Source organism: Xenopus laevis, chromosome 3L, assembly GCF_017654675.1.
Source record: "Xenopus laevis strain J_2021 chromosome 3L, Xenopus_laevis_v10.1, whole genome shotgun sequence".
In the NCBI taxonomy this organism is placed as follows: Eukaryota; Metazoa; Chordata; class Amphibia; order Anura; family Pipidae; genus Xenopus; species Xenopus laevis.
In genome coordinates, this window is record NC_054375.1 from 10,514,949 (window position 1) to 10,537,794 (window position 22,846).

The 22,846-nt window shown below is 44.9% G+C and overlaps 1 protein-coding gene and 1 long non-coding RNA gene across 4 annotated transcripts in view; one reads left to right on the top strand and one right to left on the bottom strand.

The window, feature by feature from the left end:
* LOC121393056 overlaps positions 1-22,846 on the top strand; it is a 1,743,327-nt gene that overhangs the window by 1,062,581 nt on the left and 657,900 nt on the right. The gene's annotated exons all lie outside the window — the stretch shown is intronic.
* Positions 3,218-7,885, bottom strand: LOC121401057. The gene is made up of 3 exons (XR_005966085.1): positions 7,829-7,885; positions 4,468-4,872; positions 3,218-3,270 (listed from the first exon to the last, which is right to left on the bottom strand). It is a non-coding gene; the product is annotated as an uncharacterized LOC121401057 (long non-coding RNA).

Sequence of the window (22,846 nt, forward strand, 5' to 3'; positions counted from 1 at the left end):
AGGGGGTTATGTTTAGGAGGGAGAGTGGGGGGTTGTGTACAGGAGGGAGAGTGGGAGATGTGTACAGGAAGAAGAGTGGGGGTTATGTACAGGAGGGAGAGTGGGGGGTTGTGTAAAGGAGGGAGAGTGGGGGTTGTGTACAGGAGAGACAGTAGGAGGTTGTGTATAGGAGGGAGATTAGGGGGTTGTGTATAGGAGGGAGATTAGGGGGTTGTGTATAGGAGGGAGAGTTGGGGGTTATGTACAGGAGAGACAGTAGGAGGTTGTGTATAGGAGGGAGATTAGGGGGTTTCGTATAGGAGGGAGAGTTGGGGGTTATGTACAGGAGGGAGAGTAGGGGTTATGTACTGGAGGGAGAGTGGGGGTTATGTATAGGAGGGAGAGTGGGGGGTTGTGTACAGGAGGGAGAGTGGGGGGTTGTGTATAGGAGGGAGAGTTGGGGGTTATGTACAGGAGGGAGAGTAGGGGGTTATGTACTGGAGGGAGAGTGGGGGTTATGTATAGGAGGGAGAGTGGGGGGTTGTGTACAGGAGGGAGATTGGGGGGTTGTGTACAGGAGGGAGAGTTGTGTACAGGAGGGAGAGTGGGGGTTGTGTACAAGAGGGAGAGTGGGGGGTTATGTACAGGAGGGAGAGTGGGGGGTTGTGTACAGGAGGGAGAGTGGGGGGTTGTGTACAGGAGGGAGAGTGGGGGGTTGTGTACAGGAGGGAGAGTAGGGGTTGTGTACAGGAAGAAGAGTGGGGGTTATGTACAGGAGGGAGAGTAGGGGGTTGTGTACAGGAGGGAGAGAAGGGGGTTATGTACAGGAGGGAGAGTGGGGGGTTGTGTAAAGGAGGGAGAGTGGGGGTTGTGTACAGGAGAGACAGTAGGAGGTTGTGTATAGGAGGGAGATTAGGGGGTTGTGTATAGGAGGGAGAGTTGGGGGTTATGTACAGGAGGGAGAGTAGGGGGTTATGTACAGGAGGGAGAGTAGGGGGTTATGTACTGGAGGGAGAGTGGGGGTTATGTATAGGAGGGAGAGTTGCGGGTTATGTACAGGAGGGAGAGTAGGGGGTTGTGTACAGGAGGGAGAGTGGGGGTTATGTATAGGAGGGAGAGTTGGGGGTTATGTACAGGAGGGAGAGTAGGGGGTTGTGTACAGGAGGGAGAGTAGGGGGTTGAGTATAGGAGGAAAGGAAGGGGGTTGTGTATAGGAGGGAGAGTAGGGGGTTGTGTACAGCAGGGAGAGTAGGGGGTTGAGTATAGGAGGGAGAGTAGGGGGTTGAGTATAGGAGGGAGAGTAGGGGGTTGAGTATAGAAGAAGGTTGAGGGGGGTGTATAGGTGAGGGGTGAATAGGAGGTGGGGGTGTATAGGTAGGGGGCGGGGGGGTCTAGCCATGATCCAGGGTGTAGAACCGACTGCCGTTTCTAGGAGTCAGGAAGGAATTTTTACCTTCAGTGCAGATTGGCCCCCATAGCACTCTAGGGTTTTTCTCCTTCCTCTGGATCATCCACTGTTAGGGAGGCCCAAATATAAATTGCCTATTAATTGTAATAAATCCTGTGCTCACCGCCAGGTTTCCCCATAAATATGTCTCTGTGTTTTTCTTTAATCCCTATGGTGAATATTGAGGGAAGGGGCTCCTGTGCCTCGTTCTACTAAAGATGACTGAGCGGTTGTGTGAGGGTAAAACTGGGTGGTGGTGCTGATACAGGGGTTTAGTTGAAGAAGGGAATGGGTTAATATCTCTGCAGGGTTAATTGATTAATATGTACATGACGGGGCTGAAAGACATAGGGACACATACTGATCTCTAATGATTGGAGGGAACTATAATATTGCTTTACTCCATAGGCCACAATGTAACAGCATTTCCATTCAAGTCCAAGGCCCCTTTCTTAACACTGGAATTCCATCCACTTCCCACCAGCCTATTGTCACTATACCAGACATTTAGTATATGAAGGAGCTTGATATTGGCCAATGGCTAAGCTGGATTTGTTTTTTGGGTACCACTTTCTCCAGGTTATGAGACATCCTTTTGGGGTGGGGGGTTCCTGCTAAAGCGATTGAGTTAAAAACATTGGTGGCCTGGGGCCCTAAGAGTTAAAAACATTGGTGGCCTGGGGCCCTAAGAGTTAAAAACATTGGTGGCCTGGGGCTCTTAGAGTTAAAAACATTGGTGTCCTGGGGCCCTAAGAGTTAAAAACATTGGTGGCCTGGGGCCCTAAGAGTTGTAAGTGGAACTGAGATAACCCCTCAGAAGTTCATGCAAATCACCTGGTTTTCCACTTGTAAAATTAAAGGGGTTGTTCAGCTTTCAGTAGGTTATAGAATGGTGAATTCTATGCAACTTTTCAATTGGTCTTCATTATTTACTTTTTATTGTTTTTCATTTACCTTTTTTTCTGATTCTTCAGAATTTTCAAATGGGGGTCACTGACCCCATCTAAAAACAAGTGCTCAGTAAAGCTACAAATAATCTATTATTGCTCTTTTTGTATTACTCCTCTTTGTATTGAGGTCTCTCCTATTCATATTCCAGTCTCTTATTCAAATAAATGAATGGTTGCTAGGGTAATTTGGAGCCGAGCAACCTGATATTGGAAACTGCAAACTGGAGAGCTGCTGAATAAAAAGCTAAATAACTCAAAAACCACAAGTAAAAACCAATGGCAAATTGTCTCAGAATATCCCTCTCTATATCATACTAACAGTTATCTCAAAGGTGAACAACCCCTTTAAGTTAACTTTAGTGATATATTGGTTTTCACTTTTTATTATTTGTGGTTTTAGAGTCATTTAGCTTTTTATTCAGCAGCTCTCCAGTTTGCAGTTTCCACAATCTGGTTGCTAGGTTCCAAATTACCCTAGCAACCATGCATTGATTTGATTAAGAGACCGGAATATGAATAGGAGAGGCCTGAATAGAAAGAGGAGTAATAAAAAGTAGCAATAACAATACATTTGTAGCCTTACTGAGAATTTTTTTTACATGGGGTCAATGACCCCCCATTTGATATCTGGAAAGCATCAGAAGAAGAAGAAATAATGAAGACTAATTGAAAAGTTGCTTCGAATGTTTGTTCTATAACGTACTAAACGTTAACTTGAAGTATTAACTTTAATATGAAGGCCCCACCTTACGGTAGAGTACCCGCACCCACACCCACATTTTTACCTACCTGACCCGCAACTGCCTGATCTGCAAACTGATCCGCGACTCGCTGACCACCATAAAGCAGGAAGTGCCGTTGCTGGAAACGGGAAGTGACATCATCAGAAGTGGGCTAGGCAGAAAAAAAAACATTTTTAAAGGAATAAAACTTGCTAAGATCCAGAACTTGACCTGCAAACCCTCAGACCTCCAACCTGCATCTGAAAGTCCTTCCTACAACCAACAGGTTTGCTGCTTTTTTGGGGGTACCCAACACCCTGCAGGGCTCTACCTTCGGGTACTCAGGCTCTAAAGGTGGCCATACACGGGCCGATAAAAGCTGCCGACAGGCCGTGTCGGCAGCTTATTGACCCGTGTATGGGGCCCCCCGACGGGCTTCACCGATCGAGATCTTCTCGATCAGATGGGACGAAAAATTCCACCGGATCGCGGCCGCATCTATTCGTTGATGCGGTCCCGCGATCCGACCGCCCATTGCTATTCGTTAGGATCCGATCGTTGGGCCCTAGGGCCCATGATCGGATCAGCCAAATATTGCCCACCTCAAGGTGACATCGCCAAACGAGCGGATCTCTCAGTGTATGGCCACCTTTAGGAATGCCCTGCCTGGGGGCACAGGGAAAATGGCACCAATCAGCTCTCCAACACTTGGATGCTCCATTGGGGTAACAGATTAGGAGACTGGTATATTGTTTTTTTACCAATTTGAATATTCTGTCCTTTAAAAAAGATCAGGGCAGATAGACTAATCTTTTAAAAAGTTCCCTCGCCCTCCTGTTATCCCAACAAAGGGGCCTCGTAAGCCCTAATGGAGGAGCGGCTGTGATTGAGTGGCATTGCACCCCTGGCCAGGGTCGGACTGGGGGGCCCGGGGCTGCTGTCTGAGGGCCCCCCTCCGTCCTCCCTTTCTGAGCCGGCACACTGCGCTGCGGGCAATACAGGAAGAAGGTGCGCAACTGTTTTTGCCCTTCGTCGGGCAGTCACTGCAGGAAAAAGTTGTGGGGCCCAATGGGTTTTTTCCCGGTGTCCCGCCGGCCCAGTCCGACACTGCCCCTGGCACTACAACATAGGCAGCCTAAGCTTAATGATAAAATTACAATGGGTTAAAAAAAGGCGCTAAATCCAAATCTAATAACAATGAGCAGCACCAGAGTCAAGAGGGAGGAGCCACTTGTCCACGTGTCAGTCAGAGATCAAAAGGAGGTGCGCTGAACAAATAAGCGGATGTACAAATTGCTATAAGAAGAAAAGGCTGATAGTGTATTACACCTTTATACAGCGGTTAATATTGCACATCAGATCTACTCACACTTAGATGCCCATGTGTTTGCCTTTTATATGGGAGCAGGGCTCGTCTTCCGTCTGTCCCCAGCGCTCACTGTACCTGTTGCTTTAAACTGAGGAGAGTGAAGTACCGTCAGGAATTGAAGAATCGTCTGCGGGTAATTGCACTTAGCGACTCTCACATGCAGTCGGCCCTTAATGAATTATACGCGCAGTCCTGATTGGTAGTAGCGATCGTCTCTTGTTGCCGGTTGTACATGTCGCTGCCTGTTGCCAAGGGGAATCCATTGCTGTAATGCCGGTTTGCGGGAGACAATCTTTTATTTTTAGCACACGGGAGTTGCGCTGATAGATGTCGGGTTTTCTTTGGATCCTTCACCGGAGCCTCTCGGTACTTCCAGTTGTCGGCGTTTTTTCCTCGTGGTGTTTTCTATTTTAAAATTGAAGAGAAACAGAAATTACCAAATCCAAAAAACCAAACAGAAGCTGCTAGAAGCAGAAAGATGACTACAGGCCAGACCAACGCGAGGGCTCTTAGCCAAGGTAGTGAAACGTAGAAATTCACTAAAAGACCTAACAATACTGGAAGCAGAAAAAATGCTGAACTGGTGTAAACAAAGGTGGTCTGAACATGCAAACAAGAGCCATACAATGCTTGCTAGGAGACTTAGAGCCCAAAGGACACTCCACATGCGAAATAAAACAATTACTTCACCACAAGAAATAGCAGAAGAATTTGTACTTTATTATAAACAATTCTATAATATTCCTCAGCCAAAACTAAAAAGGCAAATTAGAGGAATTTTTACTACAAGCACATCTCCCAAAACTTAGCACTACAGATTTCGATAACCTAAATGCGCCAATATCAGATGATGAAATAGCAGAGATCATAAAACCAATGCCTACCAATAAATCTCCAGGACCAGATGGGTTTACTTATCAATACTTTAAGGTTTTTAAGGACAACCTCCTCCGATATAAGACCAAGCTATATACTTCGCTTATGGATAACATCACCCCATCAAAGCCTTTGGCCTCAACATAACGGTTATACCCAAAGAAGGGAAAGATCATACCAAGTGCCAAAACTACAGGCCAATAGTGTTGTTAAATTCGGACTTAAACATTTTTACAAAACTATTGGCCTCTAGATTGAACAGTGTTCTCCCATCTCTTATAGACGTGACCAGGTAGGCTTCATTAAGGGAAGAAGGGCTGGAGATAACGTACGGAGGGTCATTGACTTAATAGAAGTAGCTAACAGGACACAAAAAGTTGAGGAACAAATAGACGGCACTTCTGGAGAAGATTTATTACTGCTGTATGTCCTGACGCGTTTCGGGAAATGATCCCTTAGTCATAGGTAACAGTGCATACCAAACAGCCACATTTTATACAGAAAATGACAGTGACCCCTAGTGGGTACTCAATAAAAACATATTATTTTTTATTTAAATATCTTTAAAACGTCTTGCCTGGTCTTGCCCCCCTTTTTTTTTTTTTTTTTTTCCCCCCCCCCTTTTTTCCCCACCCCCCTTTTTCCCCCCCTCCTTCTTTTTCCTCTCCCCCCTCCTACCTCCCCCACTTCATTACCTCTAATCAGCGTTAAACCGAACTAGACCGAGACACATTATGTATACTTATATGTCTATAGTTTGTTTGGGTTTTAACTTTTTTAACAGTATTACCAGGCAAGACGTTTTAAAGATATTTAAATAAAAAATAATATGTTTTTATTGAGTACCCACTAGGGGTCACTGTCATTTTCTGTATAAAATGTGGCTGTTTGGTATGCACTGTTACCTATGACTAAGGGATCATTTCCCGAAACGCGTCAGGACATACAGCAGTAATAAATCTTCTCCAGAAGTGCCGTCTATTTGTTCCTCAACTTATTGTATCTTAGCAGTCGGATACTGCTTGACAGAGCACCTGGAAAAGTACCTGTGGGGAGCAGTAGCAGTCCTTTTTTCTAGTTTCCCATAACAGGACACAAACCCCCACCCTAATTCTAAGTTTAGATGCTGAAAAGGCTTTTGATCACTTAGGGTGGGGGTTCATGTTTAAGACCTTGGACGTAATGGGTTTTACAGGCCCATTTCTACAAACAATACGAGCAATATACTCAGTCCCTACAGTCAGATTAAAAATTCCTGGAGTGATCTCTTCCACACTCTCCCTAACTAACGGTACACGACAGCTATTTATCGAGTCCGTGGGTGGTTCCATCAATTAGTACAAATAATCGCCTTCATTCATAAACTCATGAAACGATTTTACGGTAAATTACAATTAAAACAAGTAGAAATTAAAAAAGTCACAGTATCATAAAATTCTATCAATCATTTGAAGCTTAATGATACTTACAAGGGATTAGCCATGAGAATCTCCTTGCACTTATCTAACATACACATTACAGGGCCATTTTGGCAGCAGCAGTTCTAGGGGGGCACAAATTGGACATAACTTTTAGTAGGTTATAGAATGGCCAATTCTGCGCAACTTTTCAGTTGGTCTTCATTATTTACTTTTTATTGTTTTTTTTATTATTATTAATATTTACCTTTTTTTCTGATTCTTGCCAGTTTTCAAATGGGGGTCACTGACCCCATCTAAAAACAAATGTTCCGTAAAGCTACAAATGATGTATTATTGCTCTTTTTTATTACTCCTCTTTCTATTCAAACGCTGCCCTATTCATATCCCAGTCTCTTATTCAAATAAGCCAATGGTTGCTAGGGGGATTTGGACCCTAGCAACCATATTTTGGAAACTGCAAACTGGAGAGCTGCTGAAAAAAAGCTGCTGAACAATTTAAAAACCACAAACAAAAAATGAAAATCAATGGCAAACTGTCTCAGAAAATCACTCTCTACATCATACTATCAGTTAACTCAAAGGTGAACAACCCCTTCAAGTTAACTTTTCGTCTGATATATTGGTTTTCACTTTTTATCATTTGTGATTTTAGAGTCATTTAGCTTTTTATTCAGCAGCTCTCCAGTTTGCGCTTTCCACAATCTGGTTGCTAGGGTTCAAATTACCCTAGCAACCACACATTGATTTGATTAAGAGACCAGAATATGAATAGGAGAGGCCTGGATAGAAAGAGGAGTAATAAAAATTAGCAATAACAATAAATTTGTAGCCTTACTGAGCATTTGTTTTTAGATGGGGTCAGTGACCCCCCATTTGATATCTGGAAAGCATCAGAAGAAGAAGGCAAATAAAAATAAATAAATAATGAAGACCAATTGAAAAGTTGCTTAGAATTGTTTGTTCTATAACATACTAAACGTTAACTTGAAGGTGAACCACCACTTTAATATGAAGGCCCCACCTTACGGTAGAGTACCCCCACCCACACCCACATTTTTACCTACCTGACCCGCAACTGCCTGATCTGCAAACTGATCCGCGACACGCTGACCACCATAAAGCAGGAAGTGAAACGGGAAGTGATGTCATCATTAGTGGGCTAGGCGGAAAAAAAATTTTTTTTTAAAGGGATAAAACTTTTCAAGATCCACAACTTGACCAGCAAACCCTCAGACCCCCAACCTGCATCTGAAAGTCCTTCCTACAACCTACAGGTTCGCTGCTTTTTTGGGGGGTACCCAACACCCTGCAGGGCTCTACCCTGGGGTACTCAGACTCTTAGGACTGCCCTGCCTGGGAGCACAGGGAAAATGGCACCAATCAGCTCTCCAACACTTGGATGCTCCATTGTGGTAACAGATTAGGAAACTGGCAGAAAAACTCAAGACATCAAGAGTCTGATGAGTAAATAAAAGCCTAATAAATCATATCATGTCCCCCCGCTGTCAGCCGAGTCCATTTGTTGTTCTGTCGGGCTGTGAAATTTCTCCTTGTTTATCTGGAAATGTTCCAGCTCATCCCTTCATCAATCAATAGAATGTTCTGCATTGTCTCCTATAGAGGGGAGCGGGCTGAAGAGTCACCCACAGCTGCACCCTTTCTCCCACTCCCAATGACCCAGGAGGTTTGTGCTCCGTGTGTATCGGGGTCCCTACAAATATACTTGTTGCTTGTGTGCCCTTTATTCTAACCCCATCCTCTTCTACAATCACTTTTCTCTATAATGTCACGATACTAAAGGCGGAGGGTTTTGGCCCAAAAATAACTTGGAAGCTTTTCTGAGGTTCAGTGAAGCCGGCGCCGTCCAGCACCGGTGTTAAAAGTCATTTAGAAAGAAAGAAGCTCATAGACATGAACAACTGTCTGATTGGTTAATAAAAGGCGGATAAATTATAGTCCCTCGTACCCAGTGTGTTACAGTTGACAAACAAACCCATTTATTGTGGAGGAGAAAACGTGTCTTTGCTGATAGAAGTGAATCCTCGTCAGTCTGCTCTATGGACTCCCATTCAATAATCACACGCAATAACATGGAAGTAATTATTATGACGAGAGATTCTAACGAGCTTTTAGTCTTCTATCCGTGCAAACGTTGCTCAGAGACTCGTTGTGGTTTCCGATGGTGTGTGTGTGGCAAGGTTGTGCTGGGTTCTTATCTGAGGTTCCCAGACTGTAGAGCTTGACACTCTTGGGTAGTTAGGGTGAGATTTGGGGAGAAAGCATATTTGTACTCCTAGGCAGGGCTCCCATTAGAAATCACAGGGCCCCCGGATAACATAAAAAACAACCATTGGCACCAGGGCTCCCCTTACAAGTTAAAAAAAAATTGGGGCCCCAAAGAATATTTTTGAAAAAAAAAACATCGGTGGCAGGGGCCTATAGAGTATTAAAATAATACATTGGTGGCCAGGGGATTAAAAAAAGCACAAATTGGCATTCAGTAGAATTGAACTCGTGGCTTCAGGACTTCGCCTCCTTTCATGACTTTGGGTCTTTTCACTGATTCGGGACTTCAGCTGTTCGGGATTTTGGAAATGGCCGCAAGCTTTGGCGCTGTCAAGAGGGGCCCGGCTCTTTTGAAAGTGCAGCACTGCCCCCCCCGGGCCACTCGTACCCCTGCCCCCCCTGATGGCGACCCTGCTTATGACGGCTAATAAATAAAAATGTGTGCCACATAGGTGGACGGGGTTGTGCCTAATTACACAGTTGGGTCTGTCTATCCCATATGTAAAGCTTGTCAGGCAGCAGATAAGGACTGACCGCTGGGCAGCATATGAGCATTATCAGCTGCCAAACTGGGCCAGGATTCTAAAACAATATGTTGACAGATGCCAAAACATGTCACAGCCCCATAATTAAAACATCATGTGAATTGGCTTGTTAAATATCAGACAACAAAGGTCCCTAGTGGCAAGTTATGAAGTGGCCACAGCACCAGCTCGTCACTTAAAGAGCCATTAGGCACATTTCCTAATAATCCCCTGAAGGAGACTGTCTTGTTGGGTGGAGGTTTGAATATATATTAAACCAATACATTCCACTGGCAACAATACAATAGATAATGAATAAACACAAAAAGAGTGTGGAGAGACAAGAGGAAGGAGGTCTCTGCCCCAGAGAGCTTGCAATCTAAGTGGGCAGGGTAGACATTTAAGCAGAATTCTGTGCCCCAGAGCTGCCACCACTCATGTGTGTAACTCAGTGCCAGGCCTTTAAAAGTCAACAAGCCAACATTATCTCTATAGCCAGTGATTTGTAATTCCAGTCACGTCTTTGCCACTTTGTAAACTTTTGTGTGAGTGTTAAATACTTTGCCTGTGTTCTACAGCAACTGCTCTCCCACCTGAGACGCTACTGTAGTTACTTCCTAAACTACAATTCCCGGCAGCATCACATGACAGACAGCCTGCTGAAAACACCGGGAGCTGGAACTCGACAACAGCTGCTGCGCCGCAGGTTGAAGAGCATTGCTTAAAGGGAGCGCATCAGTAAGTAGCAACTAAAGGAAACTTGTTGCGCATATAATAATAAAAATTCCCCCATGAACTGAGTGAGCCAAGGTCCGCGCTGGGAAGTTGGGATAAGCAAGCCAATCACATGTGGTGCACTGGGAGGAATCGATTATGACACGGGCTTGGAAATTCCAGGACAAGGTGCGATTCCTCTCGCTCCCTCACTTACCTCTCCAGCTCTCTCTTGTTTATTCACTCAGTCCCCCACGTCCCGGAAGAAGCCGAGACATTCCAATCAGTTCTGTAGATGGCCGATCTCCAGCGGGCACAGGGAGGCGGGTTTAGGAATTCTAGCAAATGTTTTTGGAAGCACTGCCGGGCCCCCCCCCTTCAGGCCCGGGCCACTCGTACCTCCTGTCCCCCCCTGATGGCGGCCCTGCTCCGGGGTTCCCCTGAATGCCAAGTTTGAAGGCCAGTTAAGATAAGATGTTGGATGTCTTTTTTCCTGAAAGATCATCTTGAAGGTCAATTAGGTTAAGACTTTTGGTGGATGTCTATTTTCTGTCCTACATACCCTGAAAGACAATCATGAAAGCCGGTTAGAGTAACATTTGAGTTAAGTGCCTGGTTTCCTATATATGCCTGAAAAACCATATAGAAGGCCAAGTAGGTGGATGTCTAATTTCTGTCCTATATACCCCTGAAAACCCATCTTGAAGGGCAAATAGGGTAAGACTTCTGGTGCACATCTATTTTCTGTACTACATATCCCCCAAAGACAATCATGAAGGCCAGTTAGGGTAAGATTTAGAATAAGTGTTGCTGAACTAGTTACCCCTGAGAAGCCACCTTGAAAGGCCATGTCAGTGAGATTTGGGGTGAAGTTATCTGATGTCCTAGATATTCTACGTACTATGGCTTAATAGCTGATGATTTATTTTATCGTAGATACCTCTGGAAGACCATCATGAAGGCCAATTAGGGAAAAATGTGGGTTACGTTGTCTGTTTGATGTCCTAGATACCCCTGAAACTTCATCTTGAAGGCCATCAGGGCCAGTTAGGGTGAGATTTGGGAAGAATGCCCAGGATACAAAACTCTATGATGGTTCGTTAGGGTGGAATTTGGGATCTAATGTTTGAAACCATGGCTGATAGACATTGATACTTCCTACATATGGAACTTTGTTATGAACTAAAGGGGGGGGGGGGCTGAACAAAAGCTGGACCTCCTACTACAGGATTTATCTTTTTATCTCCCTATCTCTCTCTGTCTGTATCCACCATTCACCAGTCTACTTCTATCTATGCATCTCATACAGTGGCGTAACTAGACCCCTAAGGGCCCTGGTACGGAAATTTAAAACTGGGCCCCCCTACCCCCCCCCACGCATTGGGCTGGAATACAGCATTACTGGGTTGGGAGAGCAAGTAGTAGGGCGAGGATTAGCATCCCTGAGACTATTATCCCACTGTTACTATAGGCACCATCTCTCCCTACTACACCTGCTATCCCACAGTCACACTCCCTTCCCAGAGACTATTATCCCACTGTTACTATAGGCACCATCTCTCCCTACTATACCTGCTATCCCACATATAGATGCAAATGGGATTTTTATGGTGTGGGTAGCAGGGCTGTTGCTGGAAAATGCAGTGTGCAAGGTGCAACTAATGAATGGGATTTGCACAGTAAATAAACCAGGGCTGCAGATTCACAGGGCGACTACCAGGGCTTCATATGAAAATTTGGACAAACGTGAATTATCGGCCAGTTGAGGGTTATGGGGGTGGGGGGGTTCAAGGAGTACAGAAGAGAAAATGATTTACAAGGTACCAGGACTACAATAGGACTGGGATTCTCAGGGCGCAGTTGGGAAAAGCTATGGGCAGGGAGTAAATAGCAGAAGTGCAGTTGGATTCATAGAGATGCAGCTGGGGAATGGGGATCTGGAAGGCAGGAGTAGCAAAAATCCACAGGCTAATATGACAAGGCGACCCCTAGCAGCACCGGCATACCCAGATTTGTGCATCTTCACTGACATTGCCTGTTAGGGCCATTGCACCATCGGGGGAGGTGCAGTGAAAAGAACATGCGTGTACCCTACATCCCGCTCTCCTCTACGAAATCTGCGGCTCACTGACAGAAAGGGGCCATACTGCCCAACACAGCCTGCACCCCTGGATTATGTGGAAGCAGCGCGTCAACGCGATGCTCTGATCCTCTTCCGGGCCTCCTGTTTCTGCAGACACAGACTGCAGCAGACGGGGCTTCCTTTCCCTCGCCCGGACACTTCCACTTCAAAGGCCCAGCCAGCACAAAAAAAGAGCCTGCCCAGCCAGCACAAAATAAAAAGGCAAAAAAAAACCAAAAAAAGTCAGTGGCTCCGGCGGGCCCTGAGGGGGAGCGGGCCATGGTGCAACTGCACCTCCTGCTCCCCCGGTAGTTACGCCACTGATCTCATATGATCTTTCTCTCAATGTATCTGTCTCAATCTCTCCATATACAATTCATTGATTTCCTTTAAGTTATATAAATAGAATACATTTGAACAAAGAATAATACGATAACGAAGATAATTCTAACCCGTCTCTTGCTTGAACGTTCTGTACACCCAAAGCCTGGCCAGCGGCACCCAAGGTCATTGCTGTGAAGGTGCAATTGTAACGGGGGCCTATCGGCTCTCAGCGGGGGAAGTCCGGACCTAGGAGGAAGCTTCTGGTTAAAGTCCAAGTTTGCAGTACAGAAGGGATCAAGAATAAACGTAGTCAAGATACAGGCAATAGTTCAAAAGGCTGGCGGCAATAATCCAGGCAAGGGTCAAAAATCCAATAATCAGCAATCACAGGAAAATAGGAACAGCCAGGAATAAAGTAACCAAATCCTACAATCGGGCATTGAACCCGTGTCCTTTTATTTTGAATTTTGGCGCCGGGCACGACATCACGCGTCTGCACACCGGCGTCACTAGGCTGATGTCGTTGTCCACGTGGTGGCTATGGGTGCCGCCATCTTGGACGCGGCGCTGTAGAGGAGCGGTGAGCCATCAGGTGCTCCTGACAGCAATGCCCTCTCATTGTTAGGCCATAAGTACCCATTTCTCTCTCTCTCTCGGCAGCCCTATCTCTAACCCCCTTTTGCTCTCGCCTGATTGCTTTCCATTAAGGGTGACAAGTTTTTATTTGTGGGATTCCTCTTTATGCTGCATTAGCTTAAGGGGTCAAGTACTCTCCCCTCAAACTGTACTCATCCCTCATACAATACTCTTCCATCATACAGTACTCCGCTCATTCAGTACTCTCCCATCATATATTACTCTCCCCTCAACGCGTCGGGCAGGGTTGCCAGGTCTAATTTTCTCTACTCGGCCCTCCTGTCAGTGCAGACGTTAGGGTTTTGTCTTCATCACCACTGGAGGCAGGACAGAAAGAATGATGCCTCTTGGCCCCTCCTACCGCCTATAAGTGCTGGCTCCACCTCTACTCCTCAGTTCTATTGTCCTGCCTCGGAGGTGAAGGACAGGCAATTATTTACCTATTTATTTTTTTCTTCTACAACGACAACGTGCTTATTCACACTGTACTATGGGGCACACAGAGCTGCCTTTTTTATTCAGTGTACCACTGGTTTCCAGCAGAACAGGAGTGCTAAGGCTTACTCTAATACTGAACACGCAGAGCTGTTCATAAGGAGCCTAACAGTCCTGCAGGATCTTGCATGAAGCCTAATGACACGCAGAGCTGTCTAGAATGGCTGTACACAAAGTTGATACAAACAGAATGGAGGACAGACACAACTGTCTTTAGGGCTGAAGGGGCACAGCAGTCCACTAATGGGCCGTTTACACATGCAGATTGGTCTGCCAAACAAAAACCCCAGCTCGCCTCCTGTAAACAGTCACTGCAGGTAACTTAGCTGTCTGGTTACACAACACGGAGGGGAAAACATGGCGCCACTAAAAGCCGCAACGCACAGTCCTGAAGGCATGGGTTGCTAGTCACTCTAATTACACAAGTCTCTATTAGACACGTCAGTCATTACTGCAATGGAGAAGGCTGATTCCCTCAGGGACCTAAGGGATGAATTACTTTCTACAAAGAAAGCAAAAATCCAAATGCAAAACATGCAAACATTCTCTGAGAAAGTCATGCAAAACATGCAAACATTCTCTGAGAAAGTCATGCAAAACATGCAAACATTCTCTGAGAAAGTCATGCAAACATTCTCTGAGAAAGTCATGCAAAACATGCAAACATTCTCTGAGAAAGTCATGCAAAACATGCAAACATTCTCTAAGAAAGTCATGCAAAACATGCAAACATTCTCTGAGAAAGTCATGCAAAACATGCAAACATTCTCTGAGAAAGTCATGCAAAACATGCAAACATTCTCTGAGAAAGTCGGAAAAGACCTATTGCTCAGACTGTAGGGCAGAGGAGGTACAAGAAGCCCCTGTACTGTCACAACCTGTTCAAACTCAAACCTTAGAGGGACCCAATTCCGTTCCCAATACCCCTCCATTAGCTTTACCCAGTACATCACAAACTAGGGTAGATACATCTCCAGCCATGCCTTGGGAACAAAATCAGGCTCAGACACATCCACCAGCACCACCTCAGCTTGGAGAGTTTTTACAGTGGCTCCTGAATACAGTCCAGAACCCACAGGCACAGACTGGTAAACATACTAAGACACGTAAAGCTCGGACCCCTGAATCTTCAACTTCTGAATCAGAGGAGGGTCTTGCCTCAGATGAGGATAAACCCCCCCTTCTTAAAATCCAAATTATCAGATCATGCGCTCTCATCTAGTTCTGACTCAGATGATGACACTACATCTACAGCAAACCCGGACATGTCCAAGAGATTACTCAGGGAAATGCTACAAACTCTAGAGATCAGGGATGAGACAATTACTCTCTCCAAAGCGAATATGGTGCTGTGGGTACAGAAAAAACCAAAGCAGATATTCCCAATTTTCAACGCTATTACACAAACTATTGATGCCGAATGGGCTCAGCCAGACAGACGCATTGCTCTTACTCAGAGATTTTTCAAAACATATCCTGTACCCGATGATCACCAAAAGAAATGGGACAAAGCTCCCAAGGTAGATTCAGAGGTTGCCCGGCTCTCCAGACAGACCGCACTACCAGCAGAAGAAGACGCATTTAGAGACCCATTAGATCTCTGCATGGAATCCACCCTAAAGAGATCATATGTTCAGGCGGCAGCAATACTACGCCCAGCCGCAGCATCTGTGGGACTATCCCGCACAGCTAAGCATTGGGCACAGGAGCTTACACGGCACCCACCGTCATCCCAACAACAACTACAAGCAGAGGTAAATAGATTGACCACTACACTGGCCTTTGTAGCGGATGCAGCTATGGAAGTAGTGAAGTTTGCGGCTAAAACAACAGCAAACATTGTAGTGGCACATCATGCGCTATGGCTACGCCATTTGTCGGGGGACACAGCTTCCAAATTGAGACTACCGTCGCTAAAATTCACGGGAGACTCTGTGTTCGGCCCAGACTTGAAGCAAATTATTGCCGAGGTCACAGGTGGCAAAAAGCACATTCCTTCCAAACATCCCCAAAGCCAACTCCGCCTGACTCCCAGTGGCAGCACGGGCCACAACAGGTAGGGGGCAGACTACAAAGATATCTAGGAGAATGGCAAACTCATGTATCAGATTCTTGGGCAATAAGTATAATTCAGCAGGGATACAGAATCCCATTCACCCTTCATCTACCACAAAGAAGGTTTCTTCCGTCTTCCACCGCTCCACACAAGGAACATTTGCTCCAACAAGCGGTCAGTACCCGGCTAAACTCCGGGGTGATAGAGACTGTACCAGAACCCCAAAGATACAGAAGGACAGAACCTTCAGGCCAGTTCTCAACCTCAAACCATTGAATCCTTTGGTCGCCAATCAAAAATTCAAAATGGAATCAGTCCGAACAGTTATTGCAGCCATGGAACCAAATGTTTTCATGACTTCAATAAATTTACAGGACGCTTAGGTTAAGTGTCCGTGGGCAACAAGTTTTTATTTGTGGGATTCCTCTTTATGCTGCATTAGCTTAAGGGCATCAAGAGTGAAAATCACTTCTTTATTATTTGCTTGTCCTTGCCTTCTGCCTCTGCAAAATAATCCCCCTTTTCTTTCCTTCTGGGAGCCCTGAGCAGGGTGCAAAACACCACCTACTTTTCTGCCATACAGGTGTGGGACCTGTTATCCAGAATGCTCAGGACCTTGCATTTTCCGGATAATGGATCTTTCTGTAATTTGGATCTTCATACCTTAAGTCTACTAGAATATCATGTAAACTAAAGAACCCCAAATAGGCTGGTTTTGCTTCCTATAAGGATTAATAATATCTTAGTTGGGATCAAGTACAAGTTAATGATTTATTTTGACTGAGAAAAAGGAAATCATTTTTAATCATTTGGATTATTTGGATAAATAAAATGTGAGTCTATGCGAGATGGCCTTTCCGTAATTCGGAGCTTTCTGGATAATGGGTTTCCAGATAACGGATCCCATACCGTTACTAACTCCATCCTGTATAAACCTCTTCCATATTTTATTTGCACCAGTACCATTTCATTCAATTCAGTCCCTGCCCCTCTGAGCTTACAATCTATTTACCCTACCGCAGGCACCCAAACAAAAAAAGGAGCTGTTTCCCCCAATGCAGGTAAATAATCTCTCCTGCTGTTATTGTGCCTTTATACAACATTATTAGGGTGGTCTCTGATGAAGGGGTCCGTTATGATTACACAATAAGCACAGAGTAAGCTCTCCGTGTGGATTTTCTCTGAGTTGTACTTTGCTATTATTGGTGGAGGGGGAGCCAAGATCAGAGTGCTGAGAAATATTTGGAACAATATAAAAACACCCTACAGATAGTAGGACAAATAGTGGGTATGGGGTGCTGTAGAATAGAGCCTGACATGAATACAATGTTCCCTGTGTTTGGCAATACTGTACTCATGTGGGGCATGGCTTGGGCACAGAACATTGGCATCACCCCAACCTTGAGATTTCCAAGTGGTTCAAGGTGCTGGGGAGCCCAGGTAGGGTGCTGTGTTCTGCACCATAAAGAGCAAAGAATGGCAAGTCTTTAGGCACCTGCACCCATGGGATTAGCAGATACACCCATGTGCCCCTCATGTGTTACCCACACAAACATTAGCCGGCGGTCTCTGTTGGGTGATGCTCGTGGCGCAGGTAATGTACCTTGTAAAGTCATGTTGTTCCATAATGGATGTGAGTGGGATGGTAAATATTTAATGTCTCGTTATCTTGTTCATTTCCACAGGGGCTGAGTCAGGAGCTTGTACTTTGTCTGCCTGTGAATATACTGTATATATATATATATATATATATATATATATATATATATATATATATATATATATATCCCATTAGATTGTGCCTTTAATGCACCTCCAGGTCCTGATGCTTCGTGCATTTATAGTTAACGATCCAGAATTATTGGTCAGATGTTGTTTCCTATCTCACCCAGTTTTCATTGAACACAAATGGAGCCCAGGCTAAGTGCCCTGCAGTTTGTGGAATCAGCACCAGGGGGCACTGGTACGACCCACAGCATTTCATGATTAGAAAGCAGGAGAAATTAGACCATGCCCCCTAATTGCCCCCATCATGCCCACAAACTGACCCAAGCCCAACCCACTTTCCAGTTTTCTCCACCTCTTTTGGGGCGTAAAATTCAGCACTGCTCCATCGAAATCAGGAAAACTGGTAGTACTGTTAATACACAGTACTCTCCCCCCTCGTACTGTACTCTCCCCTTATTCAGAACTCTCCCCTCATACATTACTCTCCCCTCATCTGTACTCCCCCCTTGTACAGTACTCTCCCCTTATTTAGTACTCTTCAATTAGACATTAGGCAGGGTTGCCAGGTCTAATTTTAAAAATGATGATCGATAGTGACGTCAGAATGTTGAAAATCAATAGTGAGTTTTGGACACAAATAAAAACAAAACAAGAAAAAGCAGCAGTGCAGGGGAACAAATTACTAGAAGTGAATGAGGAGTTGTTGATGCTTTTCTGTGACCGGTGTGGGATCAATACTAGTCAGTTTTATTTGCTGCCCTCGTGCAATTACTCCCGCACGTATAACACCCATGAACTGACCTTAACCCAAGTGCAACTCACAACTAATAAGATGCAGAAAATAAAGCTACAAAGGTCTGAGCTTATAATTCCTTCCCACAGGCCCATTCCCTCTGATTCATTCAAATATTCTTTAGCCTCCTGCCCACGCACAGCCCCAACTCTGATCCCATCAACTTAATAAGAAAAAAAAATATGATTAAAATAAATAATGAAGGCCAATTGAAAAGTTGCTTAGAATCGCCCATTCTATAAAATACTAAAAGTTAACTTAAAGGTGAACCACCTCTTTAATATAGTGGCCCCGCCCTGGGGTAGAGTCCTGCGCGGAAACAATTTTTGAAACCCAGACCTGTAACCCGCACCCACATTTTTACCTACCTGACCCGCAACTGACTGATCTGCAAACTGATCCGCGACACGCTGACCACCATAAAGCAGGAAGTGCCGTTGCTGGAAACGGGAAGTGATGTCATCATTAGTGGGCTAGGAAGAAAAAAGAAAAAAACGTTTAAAGGAGCATGACAAGGTCATTATTTGCGGCTTTTAGTTATATAGCTTTTTATTCAGCAGCTCTCCAGTTTGCAATGTTAACAGCTATCTGGTTGCTAGGGTGCAACTGACCCTACCAACCAAGTGGTGGTTTCAATGAGAAACTGGAATATGAGCTGGAGATACCAAAATAGAAGATCAGTAATAAATACCAATGACAACAAAATTAATCTCTTAAAAACACAGCCCCTAGTACAACAGTTTATGGGCTACCTGGGGACTACTCTGTGACCCCTATTTGAAAGCCAGGTCAGAAGAAATTAAAATAAAAACTGAAGAATGAACACAGTAGCAGTTTCATGTATAAATACAAATATTTATTATAAATAGCCCCAGAAATCATTGCAGGATGGCACAGGGGCAATTTCATGTATAAATACCACCATTATGTGTAACTTTAGCCAGTGTACATGACAATGATGTCCATCCTGCGGCCCTCCAGTTGTTACAGGGCTTCAAAACACAGAAGTAGAAGTACTAGAAGCAGGAGGGCTGCAGGATGGACATTACTAAGGGCTTCCACATACCAGGTAGCAAGAAGCCACCACTGCACTGTCTATGACTGCACCCCTGTCACCCCAGCACCGCTCTAAACTAAAAGACTATTCAGCTCAGCATCTGGTGCCCCTACTGGTTCTGCACTTCTCCGACCCCTAAGTTATCATCTCCCTCCACGGCACAGGGACAGCTGCTCCCTTTCCAGGGTCAGGTACTGACACCTGCCGCCTGCTAAGTGCTGCCATTAAATACAGAGAAGCCAGAAACGGCAGCAGCAGAAAGTTGCACTTGGTGCCCCATCGCGAGAGTCCATGGATCCTCCCGAAACTGAGTAAAGGCACCAGCACACGGGGTCAGCTCATGTCATACCTGGGGGAAGAAACTTCTCCTTAGTTTTGCCTCGCTCCAAAACCCACCGCCCCAGAGCAATGATACATGGGGAGAGAGACTCTACTCGGTTGCATTATTAGTAATTTTACACTTGCAGTGGAAATCCTGTGCCGGTGCTGGAGGAGAGAAGAGAAGCAGAGAGGTCCGCACTTCACCCACAAGTTTTTCTGTTGTTGCTGCACTTGTCAGGCTGCAGCCAGAGTGAGAATGAACAGACGTACTTGCAAACACACCGTGACGTGATTGGAGCAGCACTGCCATACCGCCAGCGGCCTTGAGGGGGTTCTGCCACTGGGCTTCCTCCTGTCTCCATCTGCTTCCGGCTTCCTCCTTCTTGCGCTCTCCTCTGCCCCCTACCTATCAAGAAATCTCCTGTGCAGGCCTGACGCTGAGGTGGGGCAAAAAATAGATTAATAAAGTTTAAATAAAAAAGAATTATCAGGCTGCCAGTGGGCCCCGAAAAGCAGTGGGCCCTGGGCAGATTCCCCTTTTGCCCTGATATTAAAGTGGCCCTGGACAAGGTCAGTGGGTAGTTCATGCCAACGGCACAATCACCTGGTTATCAACTTGTCCATTAAATGGGCTGTTCAACTGTCAGTTAGCTTTTAGTATGTTATAGAATGGCCAATTCTACGCAACTTTTCAATTGGTCTTCATTATTTAATTTATATTGTTTTGTTATTTACCCTTTTTTTCTGATTCTTTCCAGTTTTCAAATGGAGGTCACTGTCCCCATCTAAAAACAAATGCTCCGTAAAGCTACAAATGATCTATTATTGCTCTTTTTTATTATTCCTCTTTCTATTCAGCCCCTCCCTTATTCATATCCCAGTCTTATTCAAATAAGTGAATGGTTGCTAGGGTAATTTGGACCCTACCAACCAGATTTTGGAAAAAGCTGCTGAACAATTTAAAAACCACAAATAAAAAATGAAAACCAATGGCAAATTGTCTCAGAATATCCCTCTCAACATCATACTAACAGTTAACTCAAAGTGAACAACCCCTTTAAGTTAACTGTTAGTATGATATATTGGTTTTCACTTTTATTATTTGTGGTTTTAGAGTCATTTAGCTTTTTATTCAGCAGCGCTCCGGTTTGCAGTTTCCCCAATCTGGTTGCTAGGGTCCAAATTACCCTAGCAACCACGCATTGATTGGATTAAGAGACTGGAATATGAATAGGAGAGGCCTGGATAGAAAGAGGAGTAATAAAAAGTAGCAATAACAATACATTTGTAGACTTTCTGAGCATTTGTTTTTAGATGGGGTCAGTTACCCCCCACATTTGATATCTGGAAAGCATCACAAGAAGAAGGCAAATAAAAACTTTAAAAAGAGATAATAAAAACCAATTGAAAAGTTCCTTAGAATTGTTCATTCTATAACATACTAAACGTTAACTTGAAGGTGAACCACCAACACCACCTTACGGTAGAGTACCCGCACCCACACCCACATTTTTACCTACCTGACCCGCAACTGCCTGATCTGCAAACTGATCCGCGACACGCTGACCAACATAAAGCAGGAAGTGCTGTTGCTGGAAATGGGAAGTGATGTCATCAGAATTGCTCTAGGCAGAGAAAAAACATTTTTAAAAACTTTAAAAAAAAAGGAATAAAACTTTTCAAGATCCACAACTTGACCTGCAAACCCTCAGACCACCAACCTGCATCTGAAAGGCCTTACTACAACCTACAGGTTCGCTGCTTTTTTGGGGGGTACCCAACACCCTGCAGGGCTCTACCCTGGGGTACTCAGACTCTTAGGACTGCCCTGCCTGGGAGCACATGGAAAATGGCACCAATCAGCTCTCCAACACTTGGATGCTCCATTGGGGTAACAGATTAGGAGACTGGTATATTTTTCGCAATTTTAAAAACAAACATGAAATCATAAGTGTAGGGCTCAGGCCAAGAGCACCCGGCCACGTGGATTGAACGGTGAGCGACTATAGAACCCAAAGGCCTAATTATAGTTGGATTGGTGGGAGTTTAATAGACAAAGAGGATATAGCCGCTACGGGTGCTGGATATATGTATATATAATTTGTGTGCTATGAACAACAGCAGCAGCACTGATTGGAACCCTGGCTGATGAATGAATGGATCCAACAGACTCAATAGGCCACACATACAAAGCAATGCTCAGTGTACTTAATAGGCTGTGTATGTACTGCACATCTAATTAGAAATAAATGCCACATAAACCTCACTCATCAAATGGGGACACTTTCCCTTTAAGAGCAGGAAACAGAGGTGACTTCACGCTGGAGATGTGACAGTTGGTTCAGTCCGTTGGTTGGCCCTGTGGTGAGAGGTAAGTGGACTTTCCCTCTGGGAGACTTCTTGTCAAAAAACTTTATTTTAGTGCAAAAAGAGGCAGGAATTAGGGCAATGTTTTCCCCCCAGACTAGTGGGTGTTGCGCCTCCCACTGATTTTAGTGAATTTGGAGAATTTACCCCTAAAATGTGCTTGGGAGGAGCCTTTAATCTTAGTGCTGGTTGGGAGACACAGACCAGGATTTGTCAGTTATACAGGAATGTCAGCAAATATTCACATTTATTAATGAAGGGAACATTTGGGGACCCCTGTACCTCACCATAAGCTGCTTAATTTGTGTTCCCAGTACTGACAGGCTCCTTAGAGATTTGCCCCTCTGCCCCCTGGTATCTGCCCCCAGCCCTGCTCTTATGTACCAACATTGTAGCTAAATACATGTTCCCTTTATCCAAGTCTGGAACTAGGGGTGGGAAGCAGAGGCACGTGCCATGGGGACAGTAGGGGGTGATAGAGTGGGAGTGGGAGGGACATACAGCAGGTCCCATAGAAGAGAGATGACTTTACCCATAGGGATTTGACAGTTGGTCTAGTCCGTTGGTTGTCTCTGGGTTAAGTGTATTTTCTCTCCAAGACATTTTTTTGCCAAATATCCCTTATATTAGTGAAAAAAGGGATAGTTAGTGCCCCCCAG